This window comes from Ahaetulla prasina, chromosome 1 (genome assembly GCF_028640845.1).
Source record: "Ahaetulla prasina isolate Xishuangbanna chromosome 1, ASM2864084v1, whole genome shotgun sequence".
Taxonomy (NCBI): Eukaryota; Metazoa; Chordata; class Lepidosauria; order Squamata; family Colubridae; genus Ahaetulla; species Ahaetulla prasina.
The window spans coordinates 319726306-319745828 of record NC_080539.1 but is presented as its reverse complement, the minus strand read 5'-3'; the positions used below and the strand labels follow the sequence as shown (position 1 = coordinate 319745828).

Genomic DNA, 19523 nt, shown 5'->3' with positions numbered 1-19523 from the left:
CCATCTTGTGGACAAATAGCGGATCCAATGAGAAGAGAGCTTGAGAGGGTACAGCATAATCATTATGGACCTAAGGAGGAGCAATCCTGCGAGAAGATTGTAGAAGATGGCAAGAAGCAACATGTCACACCTACAGAGAAGGTTGGAAGTGCCTCCTCTGGACTATGCTTGTCTGGGGCTGGCTATCCAAAAAGACAATAATAGGAGTATGATGCATGCATGAATAGGAGATTATCATTTATCTACAGTAGATTCAGTACTCTTCTTAGCAAAGTGTATATGAAAATGAGTAAAGTCTGATAGTCTAAGTTTATTCCATTTAAATCCATCACAACCCAGAAGAGTATTTTAGTATCACTTTAAATATTAATTAAAACAACTATTATTATGCAAATGATCTCTAAATGTGTGTTGTGGTAGATTCACCAACTCACAAGCTAACTGGTCATGTTGAAATTACATTTTATTTATAAAAATTAAAAGTACTAAGTGTGAATGCACTGTTGCTCTTTCATCATTCTCAAAAAGCGAAACTTTCTGTGCTAAGGAAAAAAAACATAGAAACAATCTAGGAAGATCTATGAAGGAAAACACTTCACTAAAGTGAGCAGTTGATCCACAGCAATTTGGTAAACCACTATTCCCCTTTTCAACCTGATTTTTTTTTCTCTCCTCACGGTTTTCTTCTTAATTTTTAGTTTTTCTCTATTCTGTGCCCTCTTTTCATTTTTATACACTTTTCTACAGTAGTTTTCCTTTGAGGCTTAATATAATTTGAAGCAGAGCTTTCTAGGCAAAGGTCAATATTTTTTTCATCCCCTGGTGTGCTTCTGAATCAATATTTTTTGTGCAACAATCTTGTCTCAGGTACAAAATTTTAAAGACTATCCAGATGTGGACATTTTCTAAGTTCAAAAAAAGAAGGATGAAGTGGAGTTGGATGTGATCCTTTCTCTAGCCAAGGGAGAACTTTATTTATAAGCATGAGATGCCACAATGTTCTTAAAAGAAAAAAAAGCAGTGGGGCATTTTTTAAAAAATCACATTGAATTGACAGTATTATAGGAAGACGTTGCTGAAAACTGGAAAAAGAAGTAAAATATGTAGCATATATTATTTCTTGAACCACCTTCTTTCTGCTTTTGCTTATCCATTGACCTATTTGCATATTCATATAGCACCTGCATTTAAGCACTGCAAATTAAATAATAGCATAATACTCTGTGTATCAATCTTCTTCCAGAAATAGAAAACTACCTATTACTTGCATAGTTATAAAATAAAATAGAGGTCTTTTTTCTATCTTCCTCTATCTTTCTTCCTTTGGTGAAAATGTTGCTTTAGCATGCTCTCAGTATTATTGTTGCTACTCTAACTTAATCCAATAGTCAACCTCATTTTATTTGGTAGTGCTTTCTGCCTTTTTCAGCCCCCACCCCTATCTGTAAACTTGCCATATTGTTTAATTGAATTACATTCTACATGCCTTGCTTAAGTGCAGTTAGCTTTATTGCCCCCAAGAGGAATGACAGCTTCCCCCCAAAAAAGCTTTGTTGTCTTGGCCAACAAGCTATTCACTTTTTCTCTTGGTACCTTTCCACAGATGGAACCCCCTCCTTTACACCCTGATACACAGACACCATTACTTAGTTCTCCTTTTCCTCTCTCCTTCTATAATCTATCTACATATTAAAATGAGTTTGTCCCTGATTTACATGCGTAAGAAGGGATGTAATAATGAGGACGTAGATTAGAAGATTTAGCACAATCGTTTGTGTAGATTGTGTCCCATCAAAGGGCAGCTCTGACAAGCTGAGATTAAGGAGCAAACAGCTGCCGCTGGAATTCAGTCCATTTGTTTGTTTGCTATTTTCTCTCTTGACTGTAGCAAACAGTCTCATTAACATGCAAGTGATTTGCTTCTTAAGCCTTTTTTTTTTTGCTTCCTCCTTTATTATTGAGGGAGTCACTGACAAGCTTTAAAGAGACTGCGTGGCCCACTTCTAGATCTGTATGCAAATCAAGATTAAAACAAGCAGGAATTAATACATAAAGAGAGCAGAAACATAGCACCTTTTGATGAGGGAATCTCAAGGTTAGGATAATAACGCAGAAAACAAGTACCCTATTTTAAGAAGAAGAATCTTTTGGAATATATATAATGTATTGATATTTAATTCTATCAAATAATTTGTTGTGCAACAGGAACATGTGATAATGCAAACTTCAAATGCCTGATCAAGAACGATTCCTTTCCCCTTGAGGTTAAGTAGCAAGGGAGGACTTTTTGTTGTTGTTATTCCCTTTCTTGCTGCTTGGAATTTCTCCTTGCAAGAGTTGTACAAAAGGAAAAAAAAAACTATTTAAGTCCCCATCTTCCAAATTATAGATGGAAATCTTCTAGAATAGGAAAAAATCATACTGACTTTTAAAGTCAATAAGTAGATAAGATTGGCACCAGGTTCAGTTTTATTTTGAGGGATCAACTCAGATTGCTTTCCTGGTTTCCTTTAAAGCTTGCTTGAAGTCCACTAACCACCTTACACTGGTCTTACCCATTGTTCCTTTGTCCTACCATTGTGTCTTTGTTATCATTTCCTCACTAGAGCCCTAATCTTTTTATTTAAACCTAATGGCCATGATTTAGTTGCTCTTGCATGTTCTTAACAAACTCATAATTCTATTTTAGAAAAATGTATTTGGTGCATTTGTTTATTTAGTGTCTGGCATATCATACATAGACTATTTGGCACAAGTTTACTAATGGTATAGTCCTCTTCGGACTGACTAGCAGATACTGGATTTTTATGTTTCCCTGCAGAAAGGGAAAGCCTTTTTGGGTGGTGGTGCAATCTGGGTTAAAAAAAGGGGAAAAATGAGGGTATTTAAGAATAACTGCTATATCATCCCTAATGCTCGTGTTTTGGTATTGACAGAGCTTTACATATTGAATTGGCTTTAATAGACTCAAAACTGACTTAGTTCATATAACCTATTATAGGAATGGCCTTTATCCAGTTTCTACTTCTGGAAGTCAATTCTGGCGTCTGTACTTTGACATGTTTCTTTCTTTATATGCAAATTGCATATAATTAGGTCTTATCCCAGAATTTTGCTCCAAGTAAAATAATAAATGTAGGTTTCTCTGAAATGATTTTCATTTACAAAATTTAATCCAGATGTTCTAGGTATAAGGACAGTTTGACATAAATGTATGTATTTATTTTATAGAATGACCTATTTTTAATGGCAAAATTGCACTTTCAATTAATATTGATAGATAATGGTTTTGAGTGACGATATACTCCATATATCAGCATCAAATGATTCAAAGTGCAGATTGTACAAAGAAGTAGAAGAAACAATAGATCATATACTCAGCTTGTGCAAGAAGATTGTACAAATTGATTGCACAAATAATGACATAATAATGGTTGCCAAAATGTTTCACATAAACATCTGTAAAAATTATTAGGTACCAGTAATGAGTCATGGGTGGGAACATAGAGTTGAAAAAGTAGTAAAAAAGGAGCAGGTTATTTATTTATTTATTTATTTATTTATTTATTTATTTATTTATTTATTTATTTATTTATTATATTTGTATACCGCCCTTCTCCCGAAGGACTCAGGGCGGTTCACAGCCAGTAAAAACAAAATAACATATAATACAAATTAAAAACAATATAAAAAACTGATTCAATTAATGGCCTAAAATTTTTTAAATACAATTAAAACCCCGTTTAAAACCCCTAATTCAAAACCCCGATTTAAAACTATGTTCAAGCTAGTTCTGCATGTCAAAACAACAGCGTCTTCAGCTCGCGGCGGAAGGTCCGGAGGTCGGGGAGTTGACGAAGCCCCGGAGGCAGCTCGTTCCAGAGGGCGGGAGCCCCCACAGAGAAGGCCCTTCCCCTGGAGGTCGCCAGCCGACATTGTTTGGCTGACGGTATCCGGAAGAGGCCCTCTCTGAGAGCGCACTGGTCGGTGTGAGGCTACTGATGGCAGTAGGCAGTCCCGTAAGTACCCCGGTCCTAAGCCATGGAGCGCTTTGAAGGTGATGACAAGTACCTTGAATTGAGGTTAAAATATTGTGGGATTTTTGAACACTGTTTTGGCTCAATGCACACCAGATATTACTGTTATTGAAAAGAAGAAAGAGTGGATAATTGATATGGCAATACCAGGGAATGGGGGAATAGAAGACAAAGAATTGGAAAAAATAACAAAGCATTAAGATCTGAAAATCAAAATTAAAAGATTATGGCATAAACCAGAAACATAACATAGCTTATGATTATTTTTATTGTATACCACTCAGATTCATTGTAGAGTTGGATAAATAAGTTTGACAATGGGAGCCAATTTGGTGTAATGCTTAAGGTAGTGGCCTAGAAAACAAAAGACTGTGAGTTCTAGTCCCACCTTAGGCGTGAAAAACAGACTGGGTGACTTTGGGCCAGTTACTTTTTCTTATCTCAGCCCAACTCACAGGGCTGTTGTGGAGAAAATAGGGGAAGGAGTGTGAGGTGTGTTCACTTCCTTCAGTTATTTATAAACAATAATAAAGGCAGAATAAAACTCAAATAGATAATAAATAAAATTCAGAGTATATTGTGTTTCCCTGAAAATAAGACCCAGCCAGAAAATAAGCCCTAGCATGATTTTTAGTGGGCTCCTAATATAGGTCCTACCCCCAAAATAAGCCCCAGATAAGATTGTCAGCCCAGGGAGGGTGGGTGTGGCTGGCGTAGGAGATGGCAAGCACGTGGGGGGCTGATGGTGTCTTACAGCAACTGCAGCCATATAACACACATGAGTTTGAGCGCTGCAACCGGTGGCCCAGCCCTCCAAGCAGCAGGCGAAGGCAGACACACGTACTTGGCCTAAATTTTTTTTAAAAAATGCAAAGAGTATTGAATATGTTATTAAAGTGGGGCAGTTGTGTGTTTGTGGCATTCCCCTTGGCACTGCAGAAATCTTTCTGATCACTAAATGTCAGCAAATAGATACAGAGACATCTAAATGAGTGTCGACTGGCTGGGGAATTCTGGGAGTTAAAATTACACACGTTAAAGTTGCTGAGGTTGAGAAATGCTGATCTAAATCTTTGCTTCTGGGGTTTAAAATCATCAGGATTTTAAAGCCCAGAAAAAGTGTCTCTACTCTTCTCTACTCTCCCAGGTCTTGAGTTTTTATAAGTGATGCATTAGAATGGATGTTCGGACTTTTGGTTCATGCACTTACACTGTGTCCTCTTTCCTCCTCACCTTACAGGCTAAATCAGGGATGTCAAACTCAAGGCCCGGGGGTGGAGCCGTCCCGCAGGGTGCTTGAATCTGGCCCACAGGGCCACCCAGGAAACAGCAAAGGATTGGCCTGCAGTGCCTCTGCCAGTGAAAACGGAGCTCGGGAGGCCACAGGCAGTACTTACCAGCTCCGTTTTCACTGGCAGAGGATTGCAGGAAGTCCTCACAGCCGAAAATGAAGCTCAGGAGCTCATTTTGGCTGGCAGAGTGCTTGGGCCACCACAGGCACTCCAACCTGAGTGACATTAAGCTGGCCAGGCCCACCCTAGCCACACCTACCTCTGGTCCACCAAAGTCAAACACAACCCTGATGTGGCCCTCAATGAAATCGAGATTGATACCCCTCGGCTAAATAGTCTTCTGGCTTCCATACAGCAACTCTGATATTTAACTATTCTGTTGCTTCCCCCCCCCCACTTTTTAGTATTGAGCAATATATATGCACATGCACATGTATATTTTATGTGTTGTAGTTTTTCAGTTATGAATCTTTTTTCCCAGCCACCTCAGAGATGGTGTTCCAAAACAGATATCTAAAGTGGATCCCATCAATCATTTTTTTCTATCTAGATGGGACTAGCTTTTTTTTCCCTGTCAACTTAACATTCCCTCTTCTTTTGCTGCAATGGCAGTGAACACCACCAGAGAGCCTCTATTGTCAATTGTCAACTACTCCGAATTAGTATTTCAGCTGCTGTGGTTGTCCTAGCTGTTGTAAGAAGTTGGAATAGGGTGATTCACCAAAGCACCAAAATTGGAGTGTCCAAATCCCAAAGGCAAGTACCTCACTTTTCTGCATTCATACTTGAATTGGACCATATTTGATTTTGAGGCAGACAAGAAAAAATAATTCAGGTCATTAGCGTCAAAGCTGGAGAAGGCAAGCAGTCAGAAGATGGAAGTTCATGACATCCCCCACAGATGAAAATAGTTCAGTCCCCAGTCCCTGCAAGTTGAGCTGTTCTACAGCTGAACTGAGAGAAAATGGTCTCACCCTCCGGATTCCAGTGATAGTGTGTGATCACAAGGCAATAAAGCCATAGAAAACGTAATTTTTTTCCCAACAACCAGAATTTGTGATTGGAGGTAAAAGAAATAAAGAGAGTTGTATGCCTTTAAGAGTTGCTTGGCTGTCCTGCTATCTGTGATGTGGGGAGGCAGGGAATGCACTGCTGATACTAACCAAGTTTGCCAGCTATGCTTTTCTCATGGTTCCCACACAATGGGCTGTTTTTTGCCCACCTGCAGATAATGCTTAATTAGGCAAGAAGTTGATTAATTTGAGATAATTGACAGCTAATTACAGTCCTGAGGACTCATTAATTTGACTTCTCATCTCAGTGAATTGGCTGAAGGGGGTCAGGTGATCTCCCCTCCCCAATATGTCTCTATCTACTTGTTAGTCTCAAGGATTATGGAACTGAAGAAGCTCACCTCAGATTTTGCTGAAGGCAGATCAAGGTGAGAGTGAGGCTCCCTGCAAGGAAAGGTTGAATATTCTGAGGTAGCAAGGATATAAATTGAAATTGCTTAAAAGGATGGTTTTTAATCCTAATTTTTTAACACTTTTTTAAAAAAGAGAACAGATGTACTGTATCTATTTAGAAAAAACGTTTCACCTAAACTGTGTCTACAAAGCCGCACTGGAATACTACAGTAGACTAGCGTATTTGGGATACAATACAATGCACTTCAAATTGAAACAACAGTGTGTCACTAAGAATATAATCAGTTAGTTGTGGATAATGGGTATTGAAGTCAAATAGAATCGTAAAACACTTAATTGGAGACAACTGTCACACAGTGATAGAAAAATACAAATAAACAGAAGATTGGCAGATTGGGAAAAATGTTAGTGAGTTGAAAGAAAATAAAATGCAAATACTATAAACAATTAGTATTTCTGTAAAAACTTAAATGTACCAAAAGCACATACAGTGATCATTTGCAAATTAGTAATGATGAAGATAAGTATGCTGGGAAAAGTGTGATTAAGCTAGATTATAAAATTATGCCTTAGAGACGCCACGTTCCACAATGAAGAGTTGTTTTCTTTATGAATCTGGTAAGTGTCCCTAGTAATAGGTGTAGAGTTAAGATATAACCTATGTGAATGGAAGGCCATGTATGTCTTTTATATGATGTATACCCTTCATTATAAGTGGCACTCCTGTGCTTCCACAGAATGCCTACTGCAAAGTTAAAAATAATCCCTAAATGCATATTTCTGTTTTCTGAGAATGAAGTTAAGCAGAAAACAACACTAAGCTGACTAACAATCTAGGTAATATTGCAACTTAATGTAGCTCATATCATCTGTTTTTCTTTACCCTAAAGTAAATATAGGTTGACCTTCTCTTTTTTAAATACAGTATATTTGAATCAGCTAGCTTTATTATCTAATAACACAGTTGTGGTGGTATATTATGGGTTAGCTACCCAGTGATGCTCCTGTGAGATGGATAGTCATATAAATTGAATTAAACACTTCCGCAATTTTGCAGAAGGTCTTTAAAGATGAATATATTTGTTGTGGTATAAATTTAACAATGCCTAAAATGAAAGCTATAAAACCCAAATAAACTCATTCATGTTAAGGTGTCACAAGACTCACTATTAGTTTCTTCCCCTAAATATAATTAATACTAAACGCACAAGTGTTCATTAAAACACATTCATACATTAATATTTCACTTGGTGTTCTATTCTACAGAAGCCTGTATTTTGTTCCTATTCTCTGGATTTGAATTTGGTGGCTTTCAGGTTGTTTTTACCTTCCTCTTGAATCAATATGGACAAAATAGATACAATTCCCAATATTTTTTTAAAGAGTTCTAATTTGATATGCAACATTTTACATCTCAGTGTGGGTTGTTCATGCCAATTAATTGATTCATTATATGCCCTCAAATCACTGTCAGCTCCTGGCAACCACATAAGTAGATTTTCTTTATGACAATCTGTCCCTAATCTGGTCCTTCAGATCTTCTAACGGTGCACCCATCACCAATTACACGGAGATACAGCCTCCAAGGAAGTTTTGATATGTGATCAAACGATTAATTTAACATTTAGAAGAGGCAGAACATTTTCACCAAGTCCCCTCCTAAAAATATATTAATTCATTCAGAAGGGACTGCAATGACATCATATAGAAAAAGCCAGAAAGAAAGAAAATATTTACTGGTAAATCTAGCTTTTGTGCACATGATTAAAGCAAAATATAAATAATTTAGTTTTCCATGTGATAATTCCCTAATTCCCATTTTGGAAAACAGTTTAGCATTAGTCATTCTATTTGGTCTGAGTGAGGTATCGTTAATGAATTTCATAACCATATTGATAATTCTTATGAGAAACATCAACAGCAAGCATTATGTGTCATATTCTACTCATTTCTGTTCCTTTTATTCATTAAATACAACACTTTAAGGGAAATTTACACAAACTCGAACAGGTTTAGAGAAGGAAACAAGAATGATTAGACGATTAGAAACAACATCTTTTAAATATGGAAGGAAAGAGTTGGAGACGTTTAGTCTGAAAAGAGAAGACTGAATATGGCAGCAGTCTTCAAATACTTGAAAGGGGTTCATTAGGAAAAAGTCAAGATCTGTTCTCTTGTGTGCAGGACATGGAACAAGAAAATTAAGTCACAAGAAAAGTAGATTCCAGTTGAATATTTAAAAATCTTCCTAACCCTGACTTGCTAATATTCACTGTATTTATTGTTGTTGTTGTTGTTAGTTGCGAAGCCATGTCCGACCCATTGCAAACCCATGGACAACGTTCCTCCAGGCCTTCCTGTCCTCTACCATCCTCTGGAGTCCATTTAAACTCATGCTCACTGCTTAAGTGACTCCATCCAGCCACCTCATTCTCTGTCGTCCCCTTCTTCTTTATTTGATATATTTATTTTAGGGCCTCAAAAATATAAACACTCAGGTAAATGCAGTGATTTGGAGACACATTCATTGAGCAGCCACTAGTTATCTAGAACTCCGAAAGCCATGGATTAATTAGAAATTATTCTACAATACCTACTGACCTTGGACAGTAATCGTATCTCTTGCGTCTGCTCAAAAGTAAAAACATTTAGTTCACAGTTACAGGAATATACACTTGCAGTTATAAGGTTCAGACTAGCAACTTTATAATGTATTTTGTTGTATTGAAATGCAACCAGCTTGAAAGGAGGCAAGGAACAGAGGCATAATTTACCTTCAGGACTTTTTTTTCTCTATATTTAAACAAAATCTAGGTGGCTGAAATTTATTTTTGTTATTTTTATCCCACCTTTATTTTTCATATACAACTCATATTTTGTCCTAGTGTCTATAACAGTGGTTCCCAACCTTTTCTTGTTTGAGGCACAACCTTTTCTTGTTTGAGGCACCCTTGGAAAGCCTTTCAAAAGTTCCCGGCACCCTTATAAGGAAATAGATATTTAAAATCTCCGTAGCTCAAAAGTTCCCGGCACCCTCAAAAGATCTCACGGCACCCCTTAGTGCCGCGGCACACTGGTTGGGAACCACTGGTCTATAACCTTGGAAAATAGCTGTTGCCACCTTCCTTGTACTTTCTTTTCTGTGAATCATTGACTGAAATGGGCAGCCATTAAGGAAGCTAAATGAATAAATAAATAAATATCAACCATGATGGAGGAGAGGCAAGGCTGGAGTGTCCCCATTTGAAGCATAACAGATTGGGTAGAGTATCTATGAGAGCAGTTGGATTATCATCATTAGAGCCTTGATAGCTGTACAATAGAAGACTATGGCCCATGGCATGACTATCAGGACTTACAGCAGTGATGAGACAACAATGTGGCAGGTAGGGGGCAGTTAGGCTTGTTATTGCTGTACCACCTCCTTCCTACACAACAAAAACTCTCTTTGACTTGCTTATCTGTCACTTTGTCAGCAGTGGAATTCCAGAGAGTGATAATCCTCAGAGATTTTAACTTTCCTTTGAGTTGCATAGAGTCTGGGCAGCCCAGGAATTCTTGACTAAGATGGTGTCCATGGACCTGACCCATATTTGAGATAGCTCACTAGATGTTTTTTTTATCACCATCATGTTACACTGATTGGTTTGCAGCTTGCTGGCATTGCCCTCTCCTCAGGGAGGCATCACCTATTAAATTAGTTCACCTCAGCCTGGATGTCTCGAGGTCCCTGTGTGGGATTTCAAGAAGGTTTGCTTATGAATCTGGTGGCCTTAGTCTGTGCCTGGGCATGAGCAGTTGACGGAGTTCTGAATGAAATTGATTGCTTCCACGCAACCTCTCACTATTCACAAATCTGAGAAGCTTCTTGGTTGTCCTTGATGCTCCAGAAGGTGAAACGTAAAATATGACGACAGCACCATTTGAGGGAGATTGTCAGCCCTATAAGGTAGATAATTCAAGAAACAAAATGTCATATGGATCTAAACATCTTTTATTAGAAGGCTTTGTAACAGAATTGTGCAAGCTTCCCTGCTCCCAAGTGTTATCAGATGTCTGGCAAAAGATGTGCCCTGTTTTTTGTCCTCATATCATCTATCTGGCAGGCATAGCCTTAAAATCAAATCTGACTTTTTGTCCATTTTGTTTTATTTGGACTGTTTTCACAACAGCAGTCTTTTAAACTTGAGGGACTGCCATAAAAGAAGAAGGGGTCAACTTATTTTCCAAAGTACCATAAGGCAAGACAAAAAACAATGGATGGAAACTAAAGGAGGGAGAGAAGCAATCTGGAATTAAGGAGAAACTTCCTAACAATGAGGATAATTAACCAGTGGAACAGCTTGCCTTCAGAAGTTGTAGGTGCTTCATTACTGGAGGTTTTTAAGAATAGACTGGACAGCCACCTGTCTGAAATTGTATTGGGTCTCATGCTTGAGTAGGGGGTTGGACTAGAAGACCTCCAAGCTCCCTTCCAGCTCTATTTTGATTAACTTTTTATTAAACTTATAAATTATCTGCTTTTTTTCTGTTGGCAGACTCGACAACCTTGATTTATGCAGTTTATTTCCTGCATTCAGGTTCAGCCAGCCTCTCTGAATCTATGATCATAGAAGTTTGTAGATCATGTGACTTGCCATACATTTTTATGGTCAAATTTGAAAAGTGTGTCATATTGTGTTCTATATTATTGCTATCAGATGCTCTTAAAAAGATTTGTTACTAAAATTTTGCGACTGAAAAACCAGACATTCTGATGTAGGCATAAGTATATTTGTGGGGTCCTTGGTGTTCTCTGAGCTTGGTTGTTTTCTTGCAGATGTTTTATTATCAAGCTAGATAACATCAGCAATGCTAGAAGGGAGTGGAGTTTGCTGTCTTTTTATTCTCTTATGGCACTTATGATATTACCTAGTTTGATAATGAAATGGCTACAAGAAAACAAACAAGCTCAGAGAGCATGAAAGACCGCGCAGTTCAACTATGAGCTACAAATATTCCCTTCTATTAGTTTTTTTAGTGTCATACTTAATGTGTCCTCCTTTTCCTTCCATTTGTTCCCTTTTCCAATTATCCGTGCCTGCCTTTGCCTGTTCAGATATCTAGTAACCCTACTCCTCCATCCCTTTATCTTCATGCACATTTGTGAGGGACAACTGTTTTCTTAATATTTTTGTTGCTCAGGCAAGAAAGTTTTCTTACCTATGTTTCTTGCTCAAGCCATGTTTTTTTTTATTTGGTTAGCTGTATTTAGAAAAGTTTGATTCTGTATCTCTTGAAGAATAACAGAATAACAGAGTTGGAAGGGACCTTGCAGGTCTTCTTGTCTAACCCAAGTAGGAAACCCTTTACCATTTCAGACAAATGGTTCTCCAATCTCATCTTAAAAACCTCCAGTGTTGGAGCACCCACAACTTCTGGAGACAATTGATTAATTGTTCTGTCAGGAAATTTCTCCTTAGTTCTAGGCTGGTTCTCTCCTTGATTAGTTTCCATCCATTGCTTCTTCTGCCTTCAGGTTCTTGGTGAATAGGCTAACCCCTTCTTCTCTGGGGCAGCCCCTTAAATATCAGAACACTGCTATCATATTGCCCGTAGTCCTTCTTTTCATTAGGTTTGGGTCATCCGCAATTTGATGAGTTCTCCTCTTATTCCCTAATCTACATCATTGATGAAGATATTGAAGAATACTGGGCCTAAGACTCAGGGGTAAAATCTAAAAAATTTCCCTACCGGTTCTGTGGTTGTGGCTTATTTGGTGGGTGTGGCTTGGTGGTCAGGTGACCGGGTGGGTGTGGCCAAGTCGACATCACTTCTTTGCCCTTTTTTGACCTACGAAATTAAATATACCAATTATTTCATGCAATTAATACTTAAATAAGAATAAACAAAGTACACAAAACAATAAAAGGTACACAAATACTTAAATAAGAACAATAAAAGTGTTGTCTTTGATATCGCTTCTTGCACCAATGATAATAATGATCTACAAAAAGAAGATATACCATGATAAACAAATCTAACCATTTAATATTTAAACAAGATTAAAAGAAGTACACAAAATAAAAAAATAAAAGAGGTACACAAATACTTACATAAAACTGTTAGTTGTCTTTAGCTATAAGTTGTTTCCACATAGCTATTTCATTGGCACTCTCATCACTTCCACTTTATGCATGGATCATTGGCTGAGTGATGGTGATCTCTGAACCACTTTTTCACTGCAGGAATAGGGTCCCATTTTGGAAGAGATAGGCCAGTAACACTGATGATCATGAGGATGGTTAAATTGGAAACGGTTAGGCGACTTCTGCTCTCTGAACATATGAAGTTCTTTTTCAAAAAACCCTTTCCGCTTCTGCAGAACGTACTGCAATTGTTCTGACAATATGCTTTTTTAATACTGTCAGGAATTGCATACCTCTTTGAATCTTTTAACACATTCTCCACAAAATCTCTATAGTCGTTGATGTTAATGTTGTAATTGAAAATGTCCCCAAATTTGCACAGTTGTTCTGATCTACTCCATTTTCAGTTTGTAATTCTATCAAATCCTCTATGCTTGAAATTGGTAAACAGTTTTGAACATTTTAGAAGTGGTGGCAAATTGCTTTCAGAAATCTTGTCCGTTGCTTTTGTCATGGCTTCCTGCTCAGCTTGTTTCATGTTGTCCCTACAAATGGTGTGCAATTTCACTATGAAATGTTCTCTCATTTTCTTCCTTAGAGACACGCCTGCTGCATTTCCTTGTTTTTCCCAGCTGCCTCAATCTTGAAAAGCTTCTACTTTTTGGACACATGAATACCGCTCTCTATTGCAAAGTCATGTTTTGCACAATACTTGCAACCTAGTTTCTTGTTTGAAACTTCCAACCCCTCCTACTTCTCTTGGCAGTTGCTGTACTGTTGCAAGGTCCAGCAGTCTGGAAGAATGCTTCCAATTTCAGGCGTGGCGGGTGACTCAATACTTGACTTGCTGTTTTCTCCAGTTTCAAGTGGTGGAAGTGGTGGTGGTTGTGGTGCTTGGGATGGTTTTGGATCCATTTCTAATGGTTGTTGTGCAAGTTTTGGTTTCATGGCCAAGAAACCCATCAAAGTCTGTTGCCTTTTCATCCTTCCTGTTAAAGGTGGCAGCTACTGAAAAAGGGGAAAAAAAGGAGCTTTGTTAGCTGAGAACACACAATGTAAAAGCACACAAAAAGTTCAAAAACCAACTTTCACACTTTACACACACACAACACAACACAACTGACTCACAAACAATGCAAAAGCAGCTGCACTTCACCCAAAATGGCCCCTGCAACAAGCAGGAACCTCAAAGAGCCATAAAAAGCTCAATAGCCAACTTTCACACTTTTTCCACACAAAATGTCACATACCACTTTGTGAGATTTTGTGTTTGTGTAGTTAGAGTGAAACACTACAGAAACACACAAAATGTCAGAAACCTGCACAAATATTTTATTTTATTATTTTATTTTATTTATATTTTTAGATTAAAGCAGCTAAATTTAAAACTTTCTAAATTTTAAATGGCTACGTCTAAAAAAAAAACCTCAATTAACTATTTTTTTAAAGCTCCCCCCCACCAAAAAAACCCCAGTTACTTACCCAATTGAAGGTACAAGGCAGGCAGGCAGTCAGATTCAGTTGCTCGCCGATGAGATCGATTGCAGGCAGTCAGATTCAGTTGCTATCTGATGAAATCGATTGCAGGGATTGCAGCAGGCGAAGCAAGACAGGTGTTGCGACCAGCAGCTTGGGATTTGGTCTGAAGAGCAAAGGTAAGCAAACTGGAGGCTGGGGGAAAGGTGGGTGGTTAGCTAGGTGGTTTAGCCAGGCCAGGTAGGTGAGCCCGAGAACGTGGGGGGCAGCACGAGGCCTACAAATGATCCCTGGTAGCTGTGAGAACTAAGCAAGAACTATGCAAGAGGGAGTGGTAGTTGGGGAGGGATGGGGCGGCAGAGAAGCAAGGCACATGGAGCAAGTTGGGGCTCTCCTTGTTGTCTCTTTCCCCCCCTTTACCGGGCATGGCAGGAGCTGGAAGTCAGGTAAGACACGCATCTCGCTTCTCTGCCGTGTCATTTTGCCTTAACTTTCCTGACGTCATCTTTGCAGATTCAGACTATTTGCTGATATTCTGCCTTAAATTATGTGCCCCTCTTTCCACTTTTTATATTTATCCTTTTTATCTTTCAGTTTATCAGAGAATTCTTTGTGTAGCCATGCTGGTTTCTATCAAGATCTCTTATTTTTCTTCTTCATTGAAATTGTGCTAGACTGGGATTTTATAATCTCACTTTTCAAAGTTTTCCTAGCTTCTAGGGTTGTTTTTCCCTTAAGGATTCTCATCCATGGAATCCTTTTCAAGCTGTCTCCAAGTTTATTGAAATCAGCTCTCTAGAAGTCTAAGTCTCTAGTTTGACTTTGTTCAATTGCTTGTGCTTGCATAAAGTTGAACGTTCCTGTAACTTCAACACTTTCTATCATTTCATCTCTGTTAGTGGGAATTAAGTCCAATATGGCTGACCCTCTAGTTCTCTTTTCTACTTTTTGGGAGACAAAGTTGTTTGGTAAGTTTGTCAGGAACTTGTTTGATCTTCCACTAGGTGTAGTGTTAGACTCCCAGTTGATGTCAGGGTAGTTAAAGTGCCCCATTACTATTGTGGTGTGCTTCCTGCAGACTTCAGTTAAACTGACTAGCAGAAAGTGCATCTATGTTATCTGGTTGGGTGGCCTTTAAGTATACACCTATGGCTATGTCCTTCTTTTTTCTTTTGTATTGACCCAAACACACTGAAGACGATTTTTATCAATGTTCTTCTGTATTTCTGTAGAGTTAATTATTTCTTATAACTAGCTAGGAAGTAGACAGTATCCTTAAACCCAACATCTCTTAGTTCCTTCACCCTTCTGGCTGAACCCATGCAATGCAATGGTATCAACCTCCTTGAGAAGAGAGAGTGGTACAAGCCTTGAAGGAGATTGTGGTGTACCCTTCCTTCCAAGAGGTCATTACTGGACCCAATTGTTTTGAACAGTTTAGGGAAGCTGGGGTCCAGAAGCTAGCTGGGTTGCAGCTATAGAGAGCCCTGGAGAAACATTATCTAGATGCTTTTTAATTGGGTTTCAGGCTTGGACATAGTACTGAGATAACATTGATCACACTAATTGATTATCTCTAGCTCAGCAGGGACAGTGGTCGTGCAACCATCCTGGCCCTTGGACTGTAAGTGACTTCAATATAGGTCATACTATCTTTCTGGATTAATTGCAGGGTTTGGGAATGGGAGACATGTTCCTGGATTTATATTATTTATTTATTTATTTATTTTGTCAAGCATGTATGAGAAAACAAATATAAGTATGAACATAACATATAAACATATAAGTATAAACAGATATGAGTATATACATAATGAATGAGTGCGAATAAATGGGGACAATAGGACAGGGCAGTAGGCACGCTGGTGCATTTATGCATGCCCCCTTACAGACCTCTTATGAAGAATGGAGTGAGGTTCATGGTAGACAGTTTAAGGTTAAAGTTTTGGGGGTTTGAGGATGTAACAACAGAGTCAGGTAGTGCGTTCCAGGCATTGACCACTCTTTTGCTGAAGTCGTATTTTGTGAAATTGTGAAATTGAGTTTGGAGCAGTGTATTATTGCGGTTGAAACTGAAGTAATCATTGACAGGTAGGACAAGGTAGCAGACAACTTTGTGTACTAAGCTTAGGTCAGACCGTAGGCGGCGTAGTGCTAGGTTGTCCAGGTCCAAAATTTCAAGCCTGGTGGCATAAGGTATTCTATTGCAAGCAGAGGAGTTGAGTAGTCTTCTCGTGAAATACCTCTGGACCCGCTCAATTGTATTGTGAGGGGAAAATGGTAAATTAGTAATGGGGGAAACTTCTCAATTAATAATAATAACAACAGAGTTGGAAGGGACCTTGGAGGCCTTCTAGTCCAGCCCCTTGCCCAGCCAGGAAAACCTATACCATCTCAGACAGATGGTTATCCAACATTTTCATATTTTGCATTTTAATTCTCCCAAATGGAGCCCTAGCTGGTCATCATTATGTCACTGGGGAAATGGAGGAAAATACAGACAAGGAGAGAATAAGAAAGAATTTAACTAATTGCAATTATTGACCAAATGGATTACTCCCAGAATGAAGAAACAAGCAGAGGTTATCACACAATTGTTTTTGATGATTTCCGAGAACTGGAGGACTAATGAAGTTCCAGAAAACTGGAAGAGAGCCAGTATCACCTCCATCCCAAAAAGACAGGAATCTGGAAAGTCTTATATGGATTGGTTAAAGGATCTGCCTTGAAGTAAATTTAAGTGAATGTACTTAAGTAAATTTATGCCACAGAAAAAGTCAACTAAGGAGATGTATAAGATTGTTCAAATATATGAAAGGTTGTCAATAGAAGAAGCTCCCTATTGCCCCAATAGGTAGGAACACAAGTGGGATTAAAACTACCAATAGAAGGAAAAATGCTTTAGGTTAGACATCAGGAAGAACTTGGCAGGACAAGCTGTCAGGAAGTAAATTAGGTTGCAACATGAAGTGGTAGGTCCTTCTTCACTAAAGGTCTTTAAATAAGGCTGAATGGTCACTTATCAGAGTCCCTAGCTCAGGGGTCAGCAACCTGCGGCTCTGGAGCCGCATGTGGCTCTTTCATCCCTCTGCTGCGGCTCCCTGTTGCTGGTCGGCTCCACAATTGATAGGGCTTTCAGCTAGGACAGGTAGAGGAAAAAGGATGCCACACTAGGAGGAGACTCTGGTGGGGGAACCAGACTTCTGGTCAGCAGAGGAAAAAGGGTGCCGCGCTAGGAGGAGACTCTGGTGGGGGAACCAGACTTCTGGTCAGCAGAGGAAAAAGGGTGCCGCGCTAGGAGGAGACTATGACGGGGGAACCAAACTTCCGATTGGCTCCAGAATTAGGACGTTTGTGGCTCTTTGAGTGTTTAAGGTTGCTGACCCCTGCCCTAGCTGATCCTGAGCTGAGCAGGGGATTGGACCAGATAACCTCTAAAGCAGGGGTGTCAAACTCAAGGCCCGGGGGTGAGATCTGGCCCACAGGGTGTTTAGATCTGGCCGGTGGGGTCGCCCTGGAAACAGCAAAGCCACAAATAAAGAGCTAAATTTACTTGCTGGAGTCATGCCTTTTCTTTCAACTCCTACACTTAATACCTGCGGTTCCTCTGCCAGCGAAAATGTAGCTCAGGTGGGCTGTGGGTGGCTCTCCCAAGCTCCATTTTCACTGGCAGAGGGTTGCAGGAGGCTGTCACAGCCGAAAACCAAGCTGGGGAACCTGTTTTCTCTGGCAGAGCGCTCGGGCCGCACAGGCGCCCCCAATACGAGTGATGTCGTGCTGGCCATGCCCACCCTGGCCCCTTGAGGTCAAACACAACCCTCATGCAGCCCTCAAAGAAATCAAGTTTGACACCCCTGTTCTAAAGTATCTTCAGATTGTGATTCTTTGATATGAACTTGGCATACCTATATTCATATAAGTTTTCAAAACATTTGGCTCAGCAATTTGTCGAGTGCAACATCTAAACAAGGTAAAGAATGCATGCAAAACACAACTTCTGGGCTTGTTTCCAACACCTTTATCAGCAATAGCTATAGGAGACACCCCTGCAACAAAGTAACACAGTAACAAGGTTTCTGCTTTCTTCTTCTCTTGCATCTCTGTGCTTGTTCACACATGCCAAGTAACAGTTGGGCTGCATGCTTTCTAATGGTCAGTCACATTGACCAGGAGGGAGAGGGCTTACTGAAAAATAGTCACTTACCATTGGAGCAGCCCCCAACTGCTTCTCACATAAGGATGCATTTGTGTCCCCCCCCACTCCTGGTTGGATCTGCTCCATGTTCAAATTCCATTTATTTTTTGCCACTTCTCCCACAACTCCCAATTTGATTCCATTTAACTTTTGCTGATGGGCAGAATAACAAAGTGCTGAATCCCTTTTTGTGGTTTCTATCAAACATTCCATTTAATTGGAAAGAATAAAAAGGCTGCATCAGAAGGAATCCACAGAAAGTAGAAATTCAAGGCAACAGAATCTGCATGTAGATTGGGAACAAGCCTAGAGCTAACATAAAATAAAAAAAATTGCTGGTGTTTTGTCTAAGTCGGGATGCTAGGAAGTCATGATTCATAGATCAAATTCTTAATAGGGAAGAAATTGATATTTGATAAAGGCAATACCAGGAGAACTTGTGTAGTGGAATAATTTTGAAAATAGGGTCATAGGAATCTACTGTATTTTGCAGGAATATGCAACTCATGGACCTAAGGCCCAATTTGAGGCACCAACATCCCGCCCCACTCTGATTTGTACAGCTAAAATTGGCAAAATATCTTAAAATGATCAGAAACTAAAAAAAACATTTTTGTCTGCTGTCAATTTTCCTAGATTCAGTTGTCAGCAATGAAAGCAATAACATGTGAAGGTTAAGTTTCTTGCCTATTCCCACCTGCAGTATATTAGGTTATGTTAGATGTAAGGAGACTACTTGTATGTACCATGAAGAAACTGGAATTCAGCGAACCAATTCTGCAGGACTCAAATTGCAGAACAGGCCTACTCTGTATCTTCAGTCTAGCAGGGCCAGCAGAACAACGTCTATGGAGATTCTCAATCATCCAGTTCACGGTTGTCTCAAAGGTGCTTTTTCAAAAAGGAACTGCATTAAACTGAAGAAGCTTCTTGGATGAGAAGCAAAGCATCTTCAAGGAAAAACAAAG

General features: G+C 39.2%; 1 long non-coding RNA gene across 1 annotated transcript; it reads right to left on the bottom strand.

Moving 5' to 3' along the window:
* Window positions 1–10055: 10055 nt before the first annotated feature.
* On the bottom strand, window positions 10056–14048 carry LOC131190183 (uncharacterized). The gene is made up of 3 exons (XR_009153253.1): window positions 12852–14048; window positions 12490–12588; window positions 10056–10698 (listed from the first exon to the last, which is right to left on the bottom strand). It is a non-coding gene; the product is annotated as an uncharacterized LOC131190183 (long non-coding RNA).
* Between the last annotated feature and the right edge of the window lie 5475 nt (window positions 14049–19523).